At 44.8% G+C, this 23,014-nt stretch overlaps 1 long non-coding RNA gene across 2 annotated transcripts; it reads left to right on the top strand.

Moving 5' to 3' along the window:
- Positions 1-12,903: 12,903 nt before the first annotated feature.
- Positions 12,904-23,014, top strand: LOC147843431 (uncharacterized). Of its 2 annotated transcripts, XR_015493565.1 has the most exons (8): positions 12,904-13,090; positions 13,504-13,581; positions 13,661-13,701; positions 13,864-14,243; positions 14,321-14,428; positions 15,708-15,801; positions 21,938-22,007; positions 22,179-23,014. It is a non-coding gene; the product is annotated as an uncharacterized LOC147843431 (long non-coding RNA). The 2 variants fall into 2 exon arrangements; XR_015493566.1 differs by lacking the exons at positions 12,904-13,090; positions 13,504-13,581; positions 13,661-13,701; positions 13,864-14,243; positions 14,321-14,428 and having other exon boundaries at positions 15,758-15,801; positions 22,084-22,741.

Here is a 23,014-nt window from a genome sequence, read left to right as displayed (position 1 = left end):
TAGGCATCTATAAATATTTTCAGTATTGAGTCATCCAGATCTGTTTTAATTTTAATATTATTTCCAAAGTGGTTACGTAATTGAAGGTATCTATAAAAATCAGATTTATCCAGGTTATATTCTTTCTTCAGACTTTCAAAATCTTTCAAAAGGCCTTTCTCTGTGAGTGAGTAGAATGTTAATATTCCTTTAGAAATCCAGGATTTAAATCTATAGTCCATTTGATTTGGTTTGAATTCAGTGTCATAAGCACACCATTGAATTATTTGTAGTTTATCATTCAGTTTGTATTCTTCTTTTATAATGTTCCAAATTTTTAATTGGGCTTTAATCCATAAATTTTGCGTTTTTTCTATGTATCCCCCCAGGTTTTTATGTGCCAATATCGCTTGTAATGGGGGATCATAATGGGGGATCATTCATTAGTGTAATTTCAATGTCTTTCCATTTTGCTTGATATGTTGGGTTACATAGGTTAACCAGATATTTAGTCTGGGCTGCATAAAAGTAATCCTTAAAGTAGGGTAAAGCCATTCCTCCTTGTTCCTTTGGAAGTTCTACTGTTTTTAATTTAATCCTTGTTTTTTTCCCCTGCCAAATGAATCTAGAAATGGTCTTGTTAAATTCTGACCAATGTGTTTGGGGTATTTCTGTTGGGAGAGCTTGGAATAAATAGAGGTATCGAGGAAGGACATTCACTCTTATTGCGTCAATTCTCTGGCTAAAGCTCAAGAAAGAAACGGCATTCCATCTGTGTATATCATTTTTTATATTTATTAGTAGAGTATCATAATTTACTTTTGCCAATGTTGAAATCTCTTTTGTTAAATGAATTCCTAAGTATTTCAGTGATTTCTGATCCCATTTCATATTAAATTTGTCTTTTATAGTTACTGGGGGTGTATATTTAAAAGATAGGGTCTGTGTTTTTTGCATATTTAATTTATAACCTGCATAGGAACCAAATTTCTCCAGTAAAGTCATTAGTTCTGGAAGTGAGGTTGTGGGTGTGCTTAAATAAATCAAAATATCATCTGCATACAATGCCAGCTTGTGAATATCTCCATTTATGTTTATACCTTTAATATTTTTAGTTTGTCTTATCCATTGTGCCAAAGGTTCTATATATAGAGCAAATAACAATGGTGAGATTGGGCATCCTTGTCTTGTCCCACGTTGTAATGTTATGGTGTCTGTGAGGTATCCATTTATTTTTATCCGGGCTACTGGTTTATTGTAAATTGTACGAATGCCTTTTATAAAGTTTTCATGTATGCCAAATCTTTCAAGAGCTTTATATAAAAAAGACCAATTTACAGAGTCAAAAGCCTTCTCCGCGTCAAGACTGATTAAAAGAGCCTCCATTTTGTTCTGATATATATGATTTAGTATATGTAAGGATCTTCTAATATTATCATAAGTTTTTCTTTGCGAGATAAAACCTGTCTGATCTTTATGTATTAGCTGCGGAAGAATCTTTTCCAGTCTTTTGGCGAGAATGCCTGTGTATAATTTATAATCAACATTTAAGATCGAGATTGGCCTATATGAACCGCATTCTAATTTATCTTTCCCCTCCTTTGGTAAAACAGAGATTACTGCTTCATTCCATGATGGGAGCATCTTACCCTCTTTTATAGTGATATTGCACGCTTGGAGTAGGCTTGGAGTTAAGTTTGATCGAAAAGTTTTATACCATTCTGATGAAAACCCGTCGGGGCCAGGTGACTCATTTGATTTAAGATTAGAAATAGCGTTGACTAATTCAGTTTCAGTTATTTCAGCAGTTAATATTTTATTTTGTTCTTCTGTTACAACTGGTAGGTTGATAGAATTGAGAAATTGTTCTATTTGTTGGGCGTTCTTTAAATGTGGCTGAGTATACAAGAGCTTGTAATAGTTTTTAAAAGTCTTTTGTATTTCATGTTGTTTGTGTAGTGTATTTTTAGAATTCAAATCCCTTATTTTGTATATTGATCTCTCAATTTGTTGTTTTTGCATCCTTCTTGCTAACAATTTAGTGCCCTTTGGACCAGATTCATAGTATTTTTGTTTTGTAAATTTAATCTTTCTTTCAATTTCTTGTGCATATATTAAATTTATCTCGTTTCTGATTTTCTTTATTTTAGTCATTAAATCAGATTTTTTTTTCCTTCTTATGTTGTAATTCCAGATCTTTTAGTTCTTCATTAAGGTTTGTTAATTTTAATCGTTTTTGTTTCTTTTCTTGAGCACATAGTGATATGATTCTACCTCTAATGACTGCTTTTAATGTATCCCATAATATGGCTGGGTTAACTTCTCTATTATCATTCTCTGTAAAAAAATAACTTTATATCTTCCTTAATTTGAGTTTGAAATTGTTGATTATTCAGCATATTTGTATTTAATCTCCACAATGTTCTTCCTGGATTATCTCTAATATGTATAGTACAAGAGAGAGGGGCGTGATCAGATAGGTCAATCGTTCCAATATCACAGGTTTGTACTCTATGTCGATCTCGATTGAGTACAAAAAAATAATCTATTCGTGAGTATACATCATGGGGGTTTGAGTAAAAAGTGTAGTCACGGCCTGTTGGATAAAGATCTCTCCAGAGATCTACTATACCTAGCTCATTCATTAAAAATTTTATTTTTTTATGTAGGGGTGTGAGTTTAGAGTTTTTTGATGAATCTAGATTTGGATTAAGACGGATATTCCAATCTCCACCACATATAACAATTCCTTTGCCTTCTATCATTAAGTCAATTATTTTCCTATAGAAAGATAACTTGCTTCCTTGGGGAGCATATACATTACATACAGTTATATTAATATCTTCGACTTTCACTGTTACTGAAATATATCTCCCTTCCTTGTCTGAAATTTCTGAGAGGTGTTCAAATGGTATTTTTTGCGAAATTAATATTGCTACTCCCCTTCTATGTCCTGATTTGTAAGAAGAATAATACACTTTGGAAAATCCCATTCTCTTTAATTTTTCATGTTCTATTGGTGTAAGGTATGTCTCTTGTTACAACACTATCCCTGCATTTTCTTTTTTCATTTTTAACAGTATTTGACTCCTCTTAGCTGGATTCAACACTCCATTTACATTAAATGTAATAACTTTAAGATTACCTTTATTCATATTTTTGTAGTTTACTAACCAATTTAATTCCCCTCTGCGTCTCTCTTATTGACCGTAGTGTATATTTTGACATTGCCTCTCTTAAATTATAGATACTAAACTGATACCAAATTAGAACAATTTTAAAGAAAATTACACCACCGTAACTAACAAGAACAGTTGCTTCCGGTGTAGAGGCTCGATTCTAAAGAGCCTTATGGGGCTTACTGCGTTTTAAGCCTCCGTAAGGGAAATGTCCACTTTATTCAAGAAGTGGGGCCCTATTAATTGGTCGTAAATTAGTCCAGACAACGCAAAAAAAAAAAAGTCTAACTCCAAAAGAAAATTATCCTCGGATGACAGTCAATAATCAAGTACCGACATTTTCAAACATTATTCGAACGCAATTAGGAATATAACGTTATTCATTCAGATGATTGTTTCAAAAACAGTCAGATAGGATAAAATATTGGTGTGAAAGACATATGAGATCTTAGCTGTTTTCCTGGATTAGATGTCTAGAATTCCGTTTTTGTTCATTTTCTAAATTGCTTAAGCTTCTCCTTATACTGACTACGGGAAGCTTTTTTGGGTTGTGCGTCACCGGCCACCTCTCCGTATCTCTGATCTTCTCCCCGGTCCCGTCGTTTCAGTACCGGTTGCCAGGTGGTTAGTTGTTTAGCTGTAATTTCCTCCTGTTCTATTGCCACGGTAGGTTTCACCACCGCGACCGTAAATCCACGCTTGACCAAGTCTTTCGTTGCCTCCGTCGCACTCTGGTACAGTTGGGTGCCATCCTCATAGAAAACACGCATCCTTGCCGGGTATGGGGTCTGGAATTTTATTTGCTTCTCCTTCAATACTTTCTTGACTTCGACATACTCTCCTCGCTTTTTTAGTACCTCTAAAGGGAAGTCGTGGTCTACGAAGAAACGAGTGTCATTAAAATACACCTTTTTTCTCTGCTAGGCCTTTCGAAGCACTTCTTCTTTCGTCCGGTAGCTCGAAAATTTCACTACTATTGAGCGTGGCTTTGCCTCCGGGTTACTGGGTTTCGGTTGTAACGCTCGATGTGCTCGTTCAATTCCAAGTTCACGGTCCCGGGGTAAGTCCAATGCGTTTTTCAGCAAATTATTTAGAAACTCGATCATGTCTGTGCCTTCCTTGTCTTCAGGTATACCGTAAATCCTTAGATTATCTCTGCGTGCCCGTCCTTCCTGATCGAGCACTCTGGCTTCCAGATTAGCTTGGCGCTGTATGAGGCGTTTGATTAGCGTCGATGCTAATTGTAGCGTGGTCTCGGTCTCTTCAATTCTTTCCTCAGCCTCTTCCAGTCTATCGTTCGTTCTTTTTAATTCCTGTTTGAATTCGTCAAACTGCTCCATGTTATCCTTTCTGAATTCTCGAAGTTCGATGAGAATACACCGCAGACTGACCTCGGGGCCCTCTTCGTCATGAGGTGATGGTGTCCGGGAACGGCTTCTGTTTAACGTTACTTGACTTGTTTCAGGGTTGTTTTCTGATACATTCGATGTTATTTTGCTCCTTGTGGTGACCCCTTTCTCCATCATTACTTTTATACTCCCAAAGTTTCACAAAATCAGGTTTTAGGGGGTTATTTTGTTAACCGTCTGCGAGCTCGAAGATTAAGCAGTCATCCTGACGGTGGCGCAACCGGAAGTCCTCATAATGCAAATCTTAAATTCATGCTAACTGTAACGGGGAGACTGACACGGAGGGATCCATTTGCAGTATTTATTAAGTCACACTTAATCAACATACAACACGCACGACTGTGCGAACATACAACATACACATCAATGAGAATGGGCTGGAGATGACAGACACAGAGTGATTACCAGGCATCGGTCAGAGGCAGGCAGCGTGATTCAGAGTCCGTGTAACAGGCTTTGGTCGTGGGCAGGCAGAAGACAGAGCAGAGTCAGGAAACGGGCTGAAGTAGTAAACAGGAGATCAGGCAGGATAGAACGCTCAGAAATGCTGGCCGGGGCTAAACAAGACTTAGCACAGAAGAGAGAGTGGGTCATTAGTGGTATGGATATCAGGTGTGCTGGAATCAGAGTGGAGGGATGGCGTAATGTTAGAAGTCCGGAGATGGTGGCCTCTGCTGGCCAGCGAGGGGAATGACTGGGACCGAGTCGGTGACAGAGCCCCCCCCAACGAACGGCTCCTGAAGTGAGGCGAGTCTCGACGCCGGGGTCTTCCACGGGGGCGAGGGGCCGGCATATCCGGATGTTGTAAGTGGAACTCTTCCAGTAGTGTTGAGTCAAGAATGTCCTTGCGGTTGATCCATGATCTTTCCTCCGGGCCGTACCCCTCCCAATCGATGAGATATTGGAGTTGTCCACCCCGGCGTCTGGATCTCAGGATTTCGTGGATCTGGTAGGCCTCCTCTCCATCGATCATGAGAGGCGGGGGACCCTGTTCACCGGCTGCCACCTCCCTATCCGCCTCGGCTGGCTTGAGCAGGGAGACATGGAAAGTGGGAGAAATACGGTACTGATTAGGGAGTGTCAGTCGGAACGAAACAGGAGATATTTGTTTATCTATTTGGAAAGGACCCACGTACCTGGGGCTGAGCTTCTTGCAGGGTAGTCTGAGGCGTAAGTCACGGGTGGAGAGCCATACCCATTGTCCTGGGGAATACGTGGGACCAGGGCGTCGGTGTCGATCGGCTTGTTCTTTGAAATGCTGTACGGCGTGAGAGTGATGGGTGTGAGCTGCGTTCCATACTTTCTCGCAACTTTTGAACCAAGTATCTACAGCGGGGAGTTCAGTGGTCTCGCCGGACCAGGGGAAGAGAGGAGGTTGGAAGCCCAGGACGCACTGAAATGGAGTCAAATCTGTTGATGCCTTTCTCAGACAGTTTTGAGCGTATTCTGCCCACATAAGGAATTTAGCCCATTCAGCCTGATTGGAATGACAGTATGTGCGGAGGAATCTGCCGATCTCCTGGTTCAGGCGCTCTGTTTGACCGTTGGATTGGGGATAGTAGCCGGATGTTAGGCTAACGTTTACTTGGAGGTTCTTAAAGAAGGCGGACCAGAGTCGGGAGGTAAACTGGGACCCTCAATCCGATACAATGTCTTCAGGCAGACCATAATATCGGAACACAAATTCGCAGAGCAGTTCGGCCGTTTCCATGGCTGTAGGCTATGGGAATGAGGCGACAGGATTTAGAAAATCGGTCCACAACAGTGAGGATGGTGGTATTTCCTTGTGATACAGGTAAATCGGTGACGAAATCTATGGCAATGTGTGACCAGGGACGACGTGGCACCTCCAGGGGTTGGAGCAGTCCAGCTGGACGGTGACGGGAGTGTTTGGACATCTGACAGGGTGAGCATTTATTAATGAAATTGATGACGTCCTTGTTTATAGATGACCACCAGTATCGGGATTGGATTAATTGTGCTGTGGCAGTGCTGCCTGGATGACCGGAGCTGGGGTGGTCATGTACCTCGGCGATGAGTCTCTCACGGAGTGACGGGGGAACAAAGATCTTGTTTTCAGGACAGGACTGTGGCGTGGAACTGTGTTCAGAGGCTTGAAGAATTTCCTGCTCGATGTCCCACTGAATGGGAGCGATTATCAGGGGATCTTTGAGAATGGGCTCATCACCGTTATCTGATGTTTCCTCGTCTGAGAGGCGGGAGAGAGCATCTGCCTTAATGTTCTTCGAGCCAGGGATGTATGTGACTTGAAAGTCGAAGCGTGTGAAGAACAAAGCCCATCTTGCCTGTCTAGGGTTCAGACGTTTACAGGATCGAATGTATTCCAGGTTTTTATGGTCTGTGATGACGGTGAAAGGATGTTTGGCGCCCTTAAGCCAATGTCTCCCCTCCTCTAAAGCAGCCTTCATAGCGAGGAGTTCACGGTTTCCCACGTCATAGTTCCTCTCCGCGGAGTTGAGTTTGCGAGAGTAGAAAGCACAGGGATGGAGCTTCTTCGTAGATAGGAATCTCTGGGACAGAATGGCTCCAATGCCAGTGTTTGATGCGTCGATTTCAACCACGAAAGGTTGCTAGGGATCAGGATGACGCAGAATGGGTGCACTGGAGAACCGGGTTTTGAGCTGGGTGAATGCTCGAGTAGCGTCTGGGTTCCACTTGAGGCGAGCATTATTTGCCTTAACCATGGCGGTAAGTGGAGCAGCAACTGAGCTAAAGTTTCTTATAAAGCGTCGATAGAAATTGGCAAAGCCCAGGAATCGTTGCAGTTTTCGGATAGTTTCTGGTTGTGGCCATTGCATTACTGAATCGACCTTCTGTTGATCCATGGCCACGCCCTCGGGGCTGATGATGTAACCCAGGAACGATATACATGTTTGATGGAACTCGCACTTGGAAATTTTAGCGTATAACTGGTTCTGGATGAGGCGTTTGAGCACCGCCCTGACGTGCTGAATATGCTCTGATAAGGAATTGGAGTAGACCAAGATGTCATCAATGTACACTATGACCCATTGGTTGAGCATGTCTCGAAATATCTCATTTACAAAAGCCTGGAACACGGAAGGACTGTTTGCTAGGCCGAAGGGCATAACGAGGTACTCGTAGTGGCCGTTGATTGTAGAGAACCCGGTTTTCCACTCGTCTCCCTGTCGGATGCGGATGAGGTTATATGCACTGCGGAGGTCCAATTTGGTGAAATACTGGGCTGAGCGGAGTTGTTCGAGGGCTGCTGAAACCAATGGTAAGGGATAGCGATATTTGACAGTGATTTCGTTCAATCCTCGGTAGTCGATGCAGGGGCGTAAACTGCCATCCTTCTTTTTCACGAAGAAGAAGCCAGCTGAAGCAGGTGATGTAGATGGTCTGATAAAGCCCTTTTCTAGCTCCTCTGAGATGTAAGTATTCATAGCTTCAGTCTCAGGTTGAGAGAGAGGGAAAATTCGACCACATGGTCGATGGCACAGTCATTTTCACGATGAGGAGGGAGCTTGGTAGCTTTCTGCTTATTAAAAGCCTCGGTTAAGTCGTGATAAACCTCGGGAATTTGACAGAGTTCAGGGTCTTCGGTGCTGGTAATCGTGTTGATCTGGACTGGGGAAACAGAATGCAGACACTGGGTAAAGCACTGATCGCTCCATTTAATGATCTCACCAGTTCTCCAGGAAACTTGAGGGTCATGTAGTTGTAACCATGGTAACCCGAAGATTACAGAGTTTCGAGGGGAGTCGATGGCAAGAAGGGAAATCTCTTCGTGGAGAGAGCCTGTTTGAAGAGAGATTGGTAGAGTCTGGAATTTTATGTGTCCCTCTCCTAGTGGGCGCCCGTCTACAGCAGTGATGGCTAGGGAGGAATCACAGGAGGTTAGAGGAATGGAGTGAGTGATAGCAAACGTGTAATCAATAAAGTTGCCAGCGGCTCCTGAATCGATCATGGCCATGGTCACAATCTCATCTCCTTTGTGTTTCAAACTGACAGGTATACTCATAATGTCATTAGTGGTCGTGAACATTGTGGTAGCACTCACCGGAAGGGTTTTAGGGGGAGGCTTGTTGGGACATAAAACCTTAGTATGACCTGGAAGTCCGCAATAGATGCACAGGTGATTTCTCCTCCTTCGTTCTCGTTCCTCAGGATTCAGGCGGGTTCTGCCCAGTTGCATGGGTTCAGCGGAGGTTTCAGGGGATACAGGACTGAAAGCAATTGAGCACAGTGGGTTACGATTGCGGAGGAGAGTGTCTAACCTTATGGATAGTTCAATCAGCTGGTCCAGTGTTTTTCCCTCGTCACGACATGCCATCTCTTTTTGTAGTTCTGGTTTCAGAGCCTTTCTGTAGAGCGTAGTAAGTGGATCATCAGCCCAGCCTGTTTGCGCTGCCAGAGTGCGGAAATGCAGTGCGAATTCAGCTGCAGAGCGATCTCCCTGTTGGATAAACAATAGCTCCTCGCCAGCATTACGACCACCCTCAGGGTGATCGAACACAGTGCAAAAACGTTTGAGAAAGTCTTTAAACGAGGGAAATATCGGGGTGCTGTCTGGCCAAACTGCAGTAGCCCAGTCTAATGCTTTCCCTGTGAGCAATGAGGACACAAAAGCAATTTTCCCATTCTCATCCTTCAACAGATGGGGCTGTTGGGCGATAAACAGTTTACATTGCAACAGAAAGCCTTTACATTTTGCTTGGTTACCTGAGAATTTGTCAGGATATGCCAATCGAGCTCCGGAGACCATCGGGGGTTGTGTCACAACAGGTGGGCTCCGAGAGTAGTTGGCGGTGAGTTGCGCTGTGGGAGCAGCTTGCAGGTTTTGCAGTGATTTTCACAAGTTCGTCTGTCAACTGAGATAAGTGCGTTAGTTGCTGTTGATGAGTGGTCAATACCTGAGCTTGAGCTGTGACTTCGTGAGACAAAACCTGTATGGCTGCGGGATCCATGTTGGGCGAAGTCTTCTGTAACGGGGAGACTGACACGGAGGGATCCATTTGCAGTATTTATTAAGTCACACTTAATCAACATACAACACGCACGACTGTGCGAACATACAACATACACATCAATGAGAATGGGCTGGAGATGACAGACACAAAGTGATTACCAGGCATGGGTCAGAGGCAGGCAGCGTGATTCAGAGTCCGTGTAACAGGCTTTGGTCAAGGGCAGGCAGCGAGTATCAGAGTCCGTGTAACAGGCTTTGGTCGTGGGCAGGCAGAAGACAGAGCAGAGTCAGGAAACGGGCTGAAGTAGTAAACGGGAGATCAGGCAGGATAGAACGCTCAGAAATGCTGGCCGGGGCTAAACAAGACTTCGCACAGAAGAGAGAGTGTGAGCTGCTTATAAAGGGTACGTGGGTCATTAGCGGAATGGATATCAGGTGTGCTGGAATCAGAGTGGAGGGATGACGTAATGTTAGAAGTCCGGAGATGGTGGCCTCTGCTGGCCAGCGAGGGGAATGACTGGGACCGAGTCGGTGACACTAACCAACAAATGATCAAAGGAAATGTATTAATGTAATACAATATGAACTGATTTTTACTTTAAACTGTAATTATTTGTTATGTATTATTTATTAATCATTCATACAGTTCAATGAACGCAACCTGTGGTAGATTATTAAAGACACAAACCCCTCACTGCATGACAGCTGCACCTGTAGCAAACCTCTTAAGTCCTGCAGCGCGATGACTTTATGATTGTTTATGAGCGTCAAAAGTGGCGGATCTGTTCGGCAAAATAATTAACTGCGTGTCACCGCATCCCAAATGATTTACGTGAAGTTTATTTATAAACTAATTTCCAGAGGATCACGTGATTTTGATTGAACACGGCTGGTTCTGCATTAGCATGTATGATCCACCAATCACGGCATTCCTAACCCACTGTAAAGAGCCAGGGTTTCCCACTACAGTCATCTTCACTTTGAAGAATCCCCCCTTCCACCCTTACCTCTCCAGCTTTCCCTTCAAAGGGTGGCACGGTGGCCCAATAGTTAGCACTGTAGCCTCACAGCCAGAGCGTCACCGGTTCTAGTCCTTTAACAGGCCAGCTGTCATTTCTGTGCATAGTTTGCATGTTTTTTCCGTGCTCGCGTGGGTTTTCCCCAGGTTCTCCGGTTTCCTCCCACATTCCAAAAACATGTACTACAAGTGAATTGATCAATCTAAATTTAGCACTACAGTCAAACTCTCATCCAGCAGCACAAATTCTGTGAGTTAGCCCTCAAACAGGAGGAGTGAAATGTTACAATTCAGCCCACAGTCGGGGTTAATTGTAACATTATAAAATGAGAATTATGACATAAAAATGGATTTGAAAGCTTTTTATTTAGCATTGAGCTTTCAGTATAGTTTGTGTGTCTCTGTGTTACAAAGCTGAATGAAATGTGCAAATGTGCATCAGCTTTAACAATTGAACACTATTTGTGTTTGCAGGCTTCATGAGCCCACAGAGGTCAAACACTGAACTCAAACTACTTTTGACTTTCTCTTTTATAAGCTATAGCAATACTGAAATTAAATCATATAAATACAGTTTTAAATCTGCTTGGGGTTGGTGGTAACATTTCACTGATGTGACTAGCAAGTTACTAGCTTTTGTTGTTTCAACTGACCCAGCATTATGTGGCCATGAATCTGTTCTCCTACAGCTAACAGCTAAAACATTATCACCAACAATGTGGATTAAGTATAGCCACAATCAGACACACAGATTACATGGGTTTAACTACAAATCAGGCAATGATATCTTAAAAATAATTAATTAGCTAATCTTAGCTGAAGTGTAGTTTTTCTGTCTAATATCTGCTGTGTCTGTCACAGGACTTTTTCATATGTGGTATGAGGACTAAAATGAGCATGTGTGAAGTGAATCAGCTGATTTGTAACTAGTTCCTTGTTGTAGAGATTGTAAGTGTTACAACTATCCCCGGTCTCTCTCTTTAAATCTAAGAGCTCTATTTTGACGGCCCATGCGCAGAGCGCAAAACGCAGGGCGCAAACGCTTTCAGGGCGTGTCAGAACACATTTTTGCTAATTTAAAGACGAGAAAATCTGCTTTGCGCCGTGCTGCATGGTCTAAAAGGGTTGAGTTTATTTTCTTAATGAGTTATTGGTGTGTTTTGAGAATAAACCAATTAGAGTTCCATCTCCCATTCCCTTTAACAGCCAGCTGCGTCGCGCCATAAGCGCATTCGCTATTTACAGGACGCAAAAGTAAGTCTAAGTGGAAAAACTGAGCATTTTACTAGCAAACAGTTAACAGTTTTTTAACAGAAAACTGTTCAACAGAGCATCTACTGCATGAGAAGGAGAGATAATCGCGATTAATTGCGTTTGTTAAGCGCAAAAATTCGTTTCAAAACTATTTCTAAATTCAGTTCTAATTTCCAGCAAACGAATAAATGAACAATAATAACGAAGTGTGTTAGAAAACCTGAGTTATATCCTAATACACATGCTGTGCCCCATATGGTCTAAAACCTGACAGGTGGGCAAATCTAAGCTTGTTTTTAATAAAACAAATATAAATATGGATAAAATAAATAATACTGCTAATAATAATAACATTATACAAAAGCAAATTGTTATGAATAAACTGAAAAAGCCCCCCGAGATGAAGAAGACATAAAAGCAGTGATTTTTCATATTTATGTAGGCTAGAAAATAATATGTTTTGTAATATTTTAATCCTTTATATTTATATCCTATATCTATTCTTATTATATCCTATATCCTTATTGTTTATTTTTTTTCATATGTAAAGATATTTGCCTATTGCTCTCTTGTGCGTATTAAGCAGTGTGTAAGCGAGGCGCCGGAGTTTAGACCGGGTTTGTTTTGGTCTAATTAAAAATCTATTTTAGTTTCGCAAAATAGCAACGCGCCAACAATGCGCCTGAGAACGCCTTCCTTTTTAGACCTGAACGCCTATGGACGCACATATGAGCGCAAATGCATTTGTTATTTAAACAGCGAAGCGCAACGCCTCAAAACCACTCTTGCGCCAAGCTGAAACTAGCAACAGACTATTGCGCCGCGCCTTGCACCACATTGCGCCAGGTGTATGATAGGGCCCTAAACATTAACTTGTATTTGAAATATAACGTTCACAATTACAATTTAAATTAGAGATTAGATCTGCTTACAGCAGTACAGGGAACATCCAATGCTGATCATATCTGTGTTATCATACGCATCAAAGGGTAAAAGGGCGTTATATATATTTTTAATATATATATATATATATATATATATATATATATATATATATATATATATTTTTTTTTTTTTATATATATATAATATATTTTTAATTATTATTCTGTGATTCCTCCGTGCACCACTAGAAGAAAGTCTGCATACCACACTTTAAGAACCACTGGTATAGATAGATAGTTAGGCCTTGTCTGTGTCAGGTTTTTCCTTTTTCAGCTAATGGAGGGCAGGCAGAAGAGGGAGACTCACAAGAGCATCGGTGGACATTTATCTAGAAAATGCTGGAGAACAGCAGGTAGGGCTCTGTCAGTACTGTCTATGGGTGCGTTCCAAATCACATACTTGTACACTATTCTATGCCATTTTGTAGTGTAAATGGTGTAAGTAGTGTGTTCACACTGAAATATTCTTTTTTTTTTTGGCTTTTTTGCCTTTATTAGATAGGACAGTAATGGGACAGGAAACGAAGTGGGAGAGAGAGAAGGGTGTAGGGTTGGGAAATGTCTTCGAGCTGGGATTCGAACTCCGGACGACCTATTGTGCTACTGCACCATATGTCAGCGCATTGACCACAACGCTATTGCGCTGACAATATTCTTTTATTTCAAAAAAGATTAAGTTCACTTTAAATTCCTGAATGATGCACTTATTTAACCGTTTAAAAGAAGTGTGGACTGTGCACTTGGGGCTGTCTTTGTTTGTTTGCAGATTGGAGTGGAGCAGAAGAAGGAGACTCACAAGCGGAATGGGGGAGATATACTGCAAGACCTGGAGCTCAGGAAGCAGGTAGAACTGCTTGAACAGACTGAACAATGGAGTTTGTTTTCAATATTAAATAAAGACCTGATATCTTTCTCTTTGACAGGTTGGCATGGAGCATGTGGAGGAACAGGGAAACGCACCTTAGTAATGACAAGTGCATCGTAATAAATTAGATACAGACTTACACTTTTTTAGGTTGAATCAAATTAACTTTATAAAACATTTAAAATCATATACTTTCATTTGTACATACTAGGTGATGGTCTGGTATCTCTTTAAGTCAGATAAATGTCTTGTCTGCGGCAGGTGTTTCTTTTTCCTGTAATGGACACACAACAGACAGAAGAAGGAAACTCACAAGAGCATCGGTGGAGATTTGTCTGAAAACCGCTGGTTAACAGTTTATGCATTTCTGGAGTTCAGCAAGCATGTAGAGCTCTGTTAGTTGTGTCTTTATCTTTTCCAGGCTGGAGTGCAGCATGTGGAGACAAATAGGAATCACACACCTCAGCAATGGACACTGATGGTCAGGAATATCCTTTAAAGGCAGATGAATAGTTGCATGGATGGATGTCCTTCCAAGTGGAAGGGGGTGGTGGTGGGCATAGATTGTTAGATATATGTATTGTCTGTGGCTATTATTTACAACTACAAAAGGCAGAAGAGTCAGACTCACAAGCAAAATGGTTAATATTTATCTTAGGAACACTGAAGAACGTTTGGTTTATTGATGCAGATCATCCAGCAAGTAGAGCTTTGTTAGTCTTGTTTTTGTCTTTTGCAGATTAGACTGGGGCCTGTGGAGAAACGGGACTCGCACCTCAGCATGACTGGAAACTGATGGTCTGGGCTGCGTTTCCCAAACAACGAAGTAACTCACGGCTAAACTATAAAAGTCTGATGCATCGTTTGAGAAAAGAATGATGTAGTGACGAGTGTTTCCCAAAACCTGTAGTTTCTCTGTCGCAGCTCCATCGCTTAAACCAGGTTAGTTATAATTATGATAAAATGCCCGTAATGATGCTCTAAACTACGTCTTTAGAGAAAAGAAACTTAATTTCTTTGTGCAAATTATACACGCACACGCATTTAAAATAGAATTCATTATTAGATTTAGTAAAAATATGCACTCGCTTTCCATATTAACTGAAATATATGTAAATGACACAAACAGGGCTAATGTTTGCTTTACTAATATTATTGAGAAGTTAAACATTACACATTCTATTCTAAAACATATCACTTACAAAAGCTAACACGTATTCTAATATCATATAAATCATAAAAATAAATAAATAATAATGGCTATTTATTATAAAATGAAATGTAATATTAATTATTTATTAGAAATGAAAAAATGATACTTTAATAATAATATTAATGATGGTGATGATGATGATTCTTATTATTATTAAGAAGGATATTTATTTATTTATTATTTTTTTAAATCTACTTTTACAATTTAACACATGTAAACCACTTTAGAAAGTTCTAACTGGCAGGCCCATGTCATATACAGTACAGATACTTAATAAATGACCCAATATAAATGAAAAGAATTACCGTATGCTTTTTGTTTTCACAAGCTTTGGAGACGTAACATAAATTCCGCTTTTAAATAATAGGTCACCTATAGCTTTCACCATGAGGCTGTGTTCAAAATGACATCAATGTTTTCAAAGTGCACTGCGAAGGGAGCACAGTTGTAAACTGTAAGATCTGTAAGATCACGAAAACTAAACTGTAAAAATAGTTTGAATGCAAATTACACCTAAGAGAGATGACTTTAATGTTTTTTTTATTTTTTAATAATTGCAACTTTGAATGTTAAAATGTTCTAAATGAATAGGGCATAGGGGGATATCTGAGAATAGAACATAGTCAGGAACAATGTTTCTAACTACAGCTCCAGATAGTTGGAAAGATGTCTTCTTTGTGGCAGCAAAAGTATCTTAAATCAATCAAATGTAAAGACACAACTGGAATGATTTAATTATGTTAATTATTTAGAGAAAAAAGTATTATTATAATACAAATATTAAATAATAATAATAGTTTTATTTATAATATAATTCAAATTTTAATTTAAAATATTCAGTATAGCTATTTATATATGGGTAAATAAATGTTTTTTTTTGGGTGGGGTGCAGTTGAGGGGGGCTCGTGGCCCAGTAGAGCTTTACCCCTGAGACTAACAAGGGGAACAGTGGAGATAAACTGGAAGACCTGGAGCTCGGCAAAGAGGTAGAACTGCTTGAACAGACTGAAAAATGGAGTTCCCCTTCGGGGGGAACTTCAGCACTATAAGTGGATTTGATTGTAAAATCCACGCATTGGGAGGTTCGGTTCAGAAGCTACTCGTCTGAAAGAGTATTGAACGGGCCAATTAAGAATGAATTGGCAGCGCAAGCCTGCGCAGGTGAGCGGCATAAGCAATCAACTGAGTATATAAGCTCACCTGGCGCCAGCAGACGCTATCCTTTTCGCTTCAGAGACTTTCTGATCGAGTCGATGAGGGTTCCTCCTGCTGTGACCAGCGATTCTGAGCGAACGAGAGCATTCTCCCGGTCCAGAGTGTGTACACGCAGTGGCAGACGGTCGAGCTGGGTTTCTCCCTTGCCTGGCGTTCTTTGGGTCCGGTCCTCCAGAGCGGTGCGTATAAAGTTGCAAACTTCACAGAAAGAGCAACACAGTCGTGCAGCATGTCCTTATCAGGACGGCGCTCCGACTGTGCGTTTCTGGATGCGGTGGTTTCCTGTCCTCGGATGATGGGCGCGGGCACTGCGTTACATGTCTGGGGGTCCAGCATGTTAATGCGCTGCTCGCGGGCAGTTCATGTCGTCATTGCGATGCCATGACTGTTGCGCAAGATCGCGGTTAGCCTTTGCAAAAGGGTGAACCACCCCAGTTGTCCCCTGCTCTGCAGCGGGCACTCGGGCAGATCTGAGGGTTTCAGCGAGAGATAATCCGTCGCCCGCGGACCTCCCGCTCCTCTAAGCGCTGCATCCAAGCTTCGGGCGGGGGAAGCGATCCGTCTAACAGATGGTAGCCCTTACGCCCGATGACACCGGAGACCAGATGTCCACCGCGGCATCGGAGGGTGGGCTTTCATTGTCCGATGATGATCCAGACCCACTCGCCCCCTTCGGGCTGGTGAGCGCTGTCACTACGGATCCTGAAACGGACATGTTAGCCGTGCTTTCCCGGGCTGCTTCGGCCGTGGGTTGGAGATGGTTTATCCCCCAGCTCCACGGCCGGACCGACTAGAGGGGCGTTCCCTTCTTCCCGGAGGTGCACAGTAGGCTCACGCGGTCTTGTAAAGCACTTTTTTCTGCTCGTGCTGCGTGTTCCTCCACCCTAACCACTCTTGACGGTGAAACAGCCAGGGGGTATGTGGCGATTCCTCAGGTTGAGTGCGCGATGGCGGTAAATCCGCGCGGCGCCTCTTCTTGGCGGGGTCCGCCTCGTCTCCCATCCAAAGCCTGTAAGTTATCTACCTCCCTCGGAGCTAGAGCTTACATAACTGCGGGCCAGGCTGCTTCCGCCTTGCATGCGATAGCCACCTACTAGCGCTACCAAGCGCAGGCGCTGGCCGAGCTGCACGAGGGTGGGTCCAACCCAGGCTTACGAGCTTCACACCGCCGCCGACTTAGCTCTTCGGACTACTGAGTCCGCTGCGTGTGCGTTGGGGAGGACGATGTCCACATTAGTGGTCCAGGAGCGCCACCCCTGGCTGATATGCGCAAAGTCGACAAAGTCCGCTTTCTTGACTTCCCCATATCCCCAGCCAGGTTCGGCGACACTGTCTGTGAATTCACCCAGGAATTCAAGGCGGTGAGAGAGCAGTTGGTGGGTGATGTCTTATCGGCGGTCCGTAGCCCGCTCCGCCCGCCGTGCCATTCATACCTGCTCCTCGCCGAAGGCGCCCGCCTACGAGAGCTGCTCCGCCCCCGCACACGCCTCCGGCGAAGCGAGCGCGTCAGGCACCTCGGAAGCAGGCAGCCCCCCTGCCCAGAACGCCGCTAAGTCCGGCAACGGACCGCGAAGCGCCCCTGGGACAGGCCACCTGGAGAAGAGGGAACTTGCTCTTTCCCCGCTGGAGGGCGGGGCCCCATTTCCAACGGCACTTTTTACTGCCATGAAAACATTTTGAAAGAGCACTTTTCACTTCCCCAGATGTGACAGCCCGAAATCTGCCAGTCTGGGACGCTATGCTTTCTAGCTTGCAGATTCGGTGCGTTTCGCCAGTGGCTCACGAGCGCTGGGAGGACGGTCTCCTTTCTCCCACCCCTCGAGCCTCCCCTCCGGAGCTCGGGTTTGGAGTGAGAGCAAATATCTCACCTCCAGCTTTTCCGTGGGACCCGCGAGCTTCCCGGATCAGCACACCCACTCCGCGCTGCCCCACTGCTGGTACGTCAGCGATTGTAGCGATGAGTCCATTAGCGAGAGCTCTGCCTGCCTGGTTAGCGCGGGCCAGCTCTTCGCGGTGGCTCATACGCACAATCAGACTCGGCTATGCGATTCAGTTCGCGAAACGGCCCCCCAAGTCACGGGTGTGTATTCACCAGGGTCAGCCCCCTGTCCGCCCCTGTCTTGCGAGAGGAGATTGCTGTCCTCCTGGCGAAGGATGCAATCGAGCCGCTCCCTCCAGCCGAGATGGAGAGCGGGTTTTACAGCCCACGCTTCATCGTGCCCAAAAAGAGCGGTGGGTCACGGCCAATCCTAGATCTGCGCGTTTTGAACCGCTGCCTGCACAAGCTGCCGTTCAGAATGCTCACGCAGAAGCGCATCCTCCGGTGCGTTCGTCCTCTGGGTTGGTCTGCAGCATTAGACCTGATGGACGCGTATTTCCATGTCTCCACTCTTCCTCGCCACCGACAGTTTCTGCGGTTTGCGTTTGAAGGTCGAGCTTGGCAATACAAAGCCCTCCCCTTCGGGCTCTCTCTGTCTCCGCGGGTCCTCACCAAGCCCGCGGAGGGTGCCTCAGCGCCCCTTCGGCTCGCGGGCATCTGCATACTCAATTTCTTTACGACTGGCTGAATTTTGCCCTCTCTTTTGATTATGCACAGAGTTGATTATGCACAGAGACAAAGTGCTCTGGCACTTCCACCTTTGGGGGTTTCCGGTCAACCGAGAAAAGAGCAAACTCGCCCCCGTGCAGAGGATCTCTTCTCTCGGGCTGGAGCTGGACTCGGTCACCATGGCAGCGCGCCCCTCCGGAGAGCGCGCTCAGCTGAGGCTGTACTGTCTGGGAAAGCTCGACAGTGAAATAGTGGTCCCACTGAAACTATTTCAGAGGCTCCTGGGGCATATGGCATCCGCAGCCGCTTCATGCCGCTCGGATTATTCTATATGAGACCACTTCAGCACTGGCTTCACGATCGAGTCCCCAGACGCGCATGGCACGCGCGCGCACACCGAGTCTCTGTTACTGCGCTGTGTCGCCGCGCCCTCAGCCCTTAGAGCGACCCCTCGTTCCTACAGGCCTGGGTGTCTCTAGAACAGGCGTCCAGTCTTGTTGTCGTTTCAGCAGACGCTTCCAACACGGGCTGGGGGGCTGTGCGTTGCGGGTATGCGGCTGCGGACCTGTGGAAAGGTACCCAGTTGCATTGGCATATCGCCTGGAGCTGTTGGCAGTGTTCCTCGCTCTCCACCGTTTTTTTCCGGTGCTGGAGCGGCAACACGTGCTGGTCAGGACGGACAGTACGGCGGCGGTGGCGTATATCAGCCGTATAGGGGGTATGCGCTCTCGCCGCATGTCTCAGCTCGCCCGCCGTCTGCTCCTCTGGAGTCATCTGCGGCTGAAATCGCTGCACGCCATTCATATTCAGGCAAGCTCAACCGTGCAGCCGATGCGCTCTCACGGCAGCCTTGCGTCCTGGAGAATGGAGACTCCACCCCGAGTCTGTTCAGCTGATATGGGCGCGATTCGGGGAAGCCCAGATCGATCTGTTGCTTCCCCCGAGATCGCTCATTGCCAGTTGTTCTTTCCCTGACCGAGTGCTCTCGGCACGGATGCACTGGCTTACAGCTGGCCTCGGGGCACGCGCAATACGCGTTTCCCCCAGTGAGCCTGCTCGCGCAGTTACTGTGCAAGGTCAGGGAGGACGAGGAACAGGTTGCTGGTTGCGCCCCTCTGGCTCAACCGGACCTGGATGTCAGAGCTCTCCCTCGCGATAGCCCTCCCCTGGCAGTCCCTTCGAGAGAGCACCTACTCTCTCAGGGACAGGGCACCACCTGGCACCCTCGCCGATCTTTGGAGATTTTTAGACGCGAGGAAGACTTAGGTAACCTCCGATTGCGGAGGCTAATACCGTCACTCGGGCTAGAGCCCCCTCCCCGAGCGCGCCTATGCCCTGACGTGAAGTCTATTCACTGAATGGTGTGTCTCTCGCTGAGAAGACCCCCGTAATTTGCCAGATCAGCGTTGTGCTTTCTTTACGCCGAGAGAAGTTGGAGAGCAGGCTGTCGCCCTCCACACTCAAGGTTAGGTGGCTGCCATCTCCGCTCTCATAACGCGGTGGCTGGCGGCACCGTGGGAACGCATAACCTCATCATCCGGTTCCTCAGGGGCGTTAAGCGAATTAATCCACCCCGCCCCCTCTCATGCCCTCTTAGGATCTCGCCCTCGCTACACAAGCCGCGTCAGATCCCTTCGATCCTCGACTCAGTATATTTCTGTCCCTGAAGACAGCTCTGCTGGTCGCGTTGATATCGATTAGAGGGTCGGGGACCCGGAGGCATTTTTCGGTCAGTGACTCGTGCCTGTAATTGGGCTGGCTTCTCTCACGTCCTGAGACCCCGCCCGCGATATGTGCCCAAGGTTCCTACCACTCCGTTTTAATACGAGGTAGTGAGCCTGCAAGCGCTGCCCTCGGAGGAGGCAGACCCAGCCCTTCTTTATTGTCCAGTTCGCGTTTTGCGTAATATCCGGACCGCACTCAGAGATTAGATCATCTGAGCAGCTCGTCGTCTGTTATAGCGGTCGGCAGCAGGGAAGTGCCGTACCGAAATAAGTTCCCACTAGATTGTGGATGCCTTTCTTTCACTATCAGAGCCGAGATGAGCCGCGTCCCCCGAGAGTGCGTGCGCACTCCACTCGGAGCTTCGCATCCTCTCGAGCGCGCGCACGCGGCGCCCCTCTAACAGACATCTGTAGAGCTGCGGGCTGGGTGACACCCAACACATTTGCAAGGTTTTACAATCTGCGAGTGGAGCCGGTTTCCTCAAGGGTATTAGGTAACCCTTGGTGATTGAGGAAACAATTCGGTAGGGTGTTGAAACACGCTTGCTGCGCCATTTTCCCTAACACGGAGATACGTGCGCCTTTTTATCTGTCAGTAAAGTTTCCCGTCAGGTGAGCCCTGCAGATTCCTCCGTGGCCCCCAGCACTGACTCAGCGGAGGAGTCACTTGCTGGCCCACTACGTTGTAGGTCTGCCCGCTGGTCAGCCCGCGTTTTGGGTAAAGGTGCCTGCTATGCGTGGTCCCCACTAGGCGATCCCATATGCTTATTCAGCCACGGTTAAGTCCCCCCCCCCTGGGCGGACCCGTGTCTTCCCTCCCCGCTAACCACTCTTTTGCTATGCGTACTCCCCCTTTTTAGGGCTAGTCCATATGTAAATTCTGCCATCTATCCCCCCTTGGGTAACGGATGGCCTCCGCAGCGTCCTCCCTATCGGGATTGCACGCTTCCCAACGTACTGTCGTATTTTCCTAGAATTATCTAGATGCTCACGACTTCCCAAAAAATATATATAAATCCGTAAAACTTCTGTTGAAGTAGGATAAATTAGGGCCAGGGACACGTTGGAGGACCGCGCCCCCCATGATGTGGGTGCGTCACGCTTGCTTGACTATCTCCTCATCGGGGGTGTTGGTAAGGTGCAGTCATTATGGCGCTTTCAATGGGCTCCCAATGCGTGGATTTTACAATCAAATCCACTTATAGTGCTGAAGTTCCCCCCGAAGGGGAACGTTCAAGGTTACTAAAGTAACCCTTCGTTCCCCGAGGAGGGGAACGGAAGCACTATACTCCGTCGCCATAATGACTGTCCCTTAGCTGTTGAAAGTCTCTTCAGCTTAAAAAGGATAGCGTCTGCTGGCGCCAGGTGAGCTTATATACTCAGTTGATTGCTTATGCCGCTCACCTGCGCAGGCTTGCACTGCCAATTCATTCTTAATTGGCCCGTTCAATACTCTTTCAGACGAGTAGCTTCTGAACCGAACCTTCCAATGCGTGGATTTTACAATCAAATCCACTTATAGTGCTTCCGTTCCCCTCCTCGGGGAACGAAGGGTTACTTTAGTAACCTCGAACGTTAGTTTCCAAAGAAATTTATTGAGATTAATTATAGACCTGATATCTTTCTCTTTGGCAGATTTGTACGAAGCATGTGGAAGAACAGGGAAACACACCTCAGTAATCACAAGTGCATCATAATAAATTAGGTACAGCCTTACATTTTTAAGTTGAATCAAATTAACTTCATCAAACATTTTAATTTACATATTTATATTTTTACAGAGTGATAGTCGGGTATTTTCTTTGGACGGACGGACGGATAGATAGTATTGAACAAGCAGGTAGAGCTCTGTTGATGTTTTCTTTGTCTTTTACAGAGTGGAGTAGAGAATTTAGGGAATCACATCTCAGCAATGATAAGAAACTGCTGGTCAGGTATCACCTATCACCGAAAGATGTCGAAGAGGAAGGGGGTGGTGGTGGGCTTGAGCTGGGCTCAGACTTTAGGAGTTTTAAAAACCTAACCAATAATGAAATCTGGTTGCTGTGAACACATGAGGAGAATCTTTGGCGAGTTTATTAGCCCACCTCAAATCTTAAATGTGTGCAAAGGACAAAATATGAAAACTGCGCCACAGCACACAAGATATTAAGGTTATCCTGACCGATGGAGCACATCATTCTCTTTGTCAAAAATTACTATTTATTATTTTACTAATATTAGATTATTAAATTATGCGGTGGTTCGGTTCTGGGTTTTTCGGGGTCGACTGCTATTCTCGACTCCTAATTTTGGAGTCAGTAGAATCGACTCAAGAATCGACACCTTTTACATTCACTTAAAATAGCGCAAGGATTAAACATGCTGTATCATATCGTTCTTTATACAAGCAGTTCTCCTGTGGTCAGACAAAATCAGCATTTTAAATCATCTGCAGTCAAAATAAAATAATAATCAGCCTATACTTTTTTTAATTTAGAAAATTACATTGCGACCTTCGAGACAGAAAGTTAAAACCTCAATTTATTATCAAAATATTTAATGAAAAGATGTGTAGCAGCAGTTCAATAACAAATTAAAAAACACCCCAATTGAGCCCAAACAACGCTTAAATAAAAATCATGAAATACCCTTAATATCTTCTTAATATAAATGTTTGATACATGAATACAGAGTATGAGTGAACAAAATAATCTGGAGTAGTGAACAGTC

This window comes from Danio rerio, chromosome 6, assembly GCF_052040795.2.
Source record: "Danio rerio strain M-AB ecotype USA chromosome 6, GRCz13ab, whole genome shotgun sequence".
In the NCBI taxonomy this organism is placed as follows: domain Eukaryota; kingdom Metazoa; phylum Chordata; class Actinopteri; order Cypriniformes; family Danionidae; genus Danio; species Danio rerio.
The sequence above is the reverse complement of the archived record's forward strand: the minus strand, read 5'-3'. Positions and strand labels throughout refer to the sequence as shown.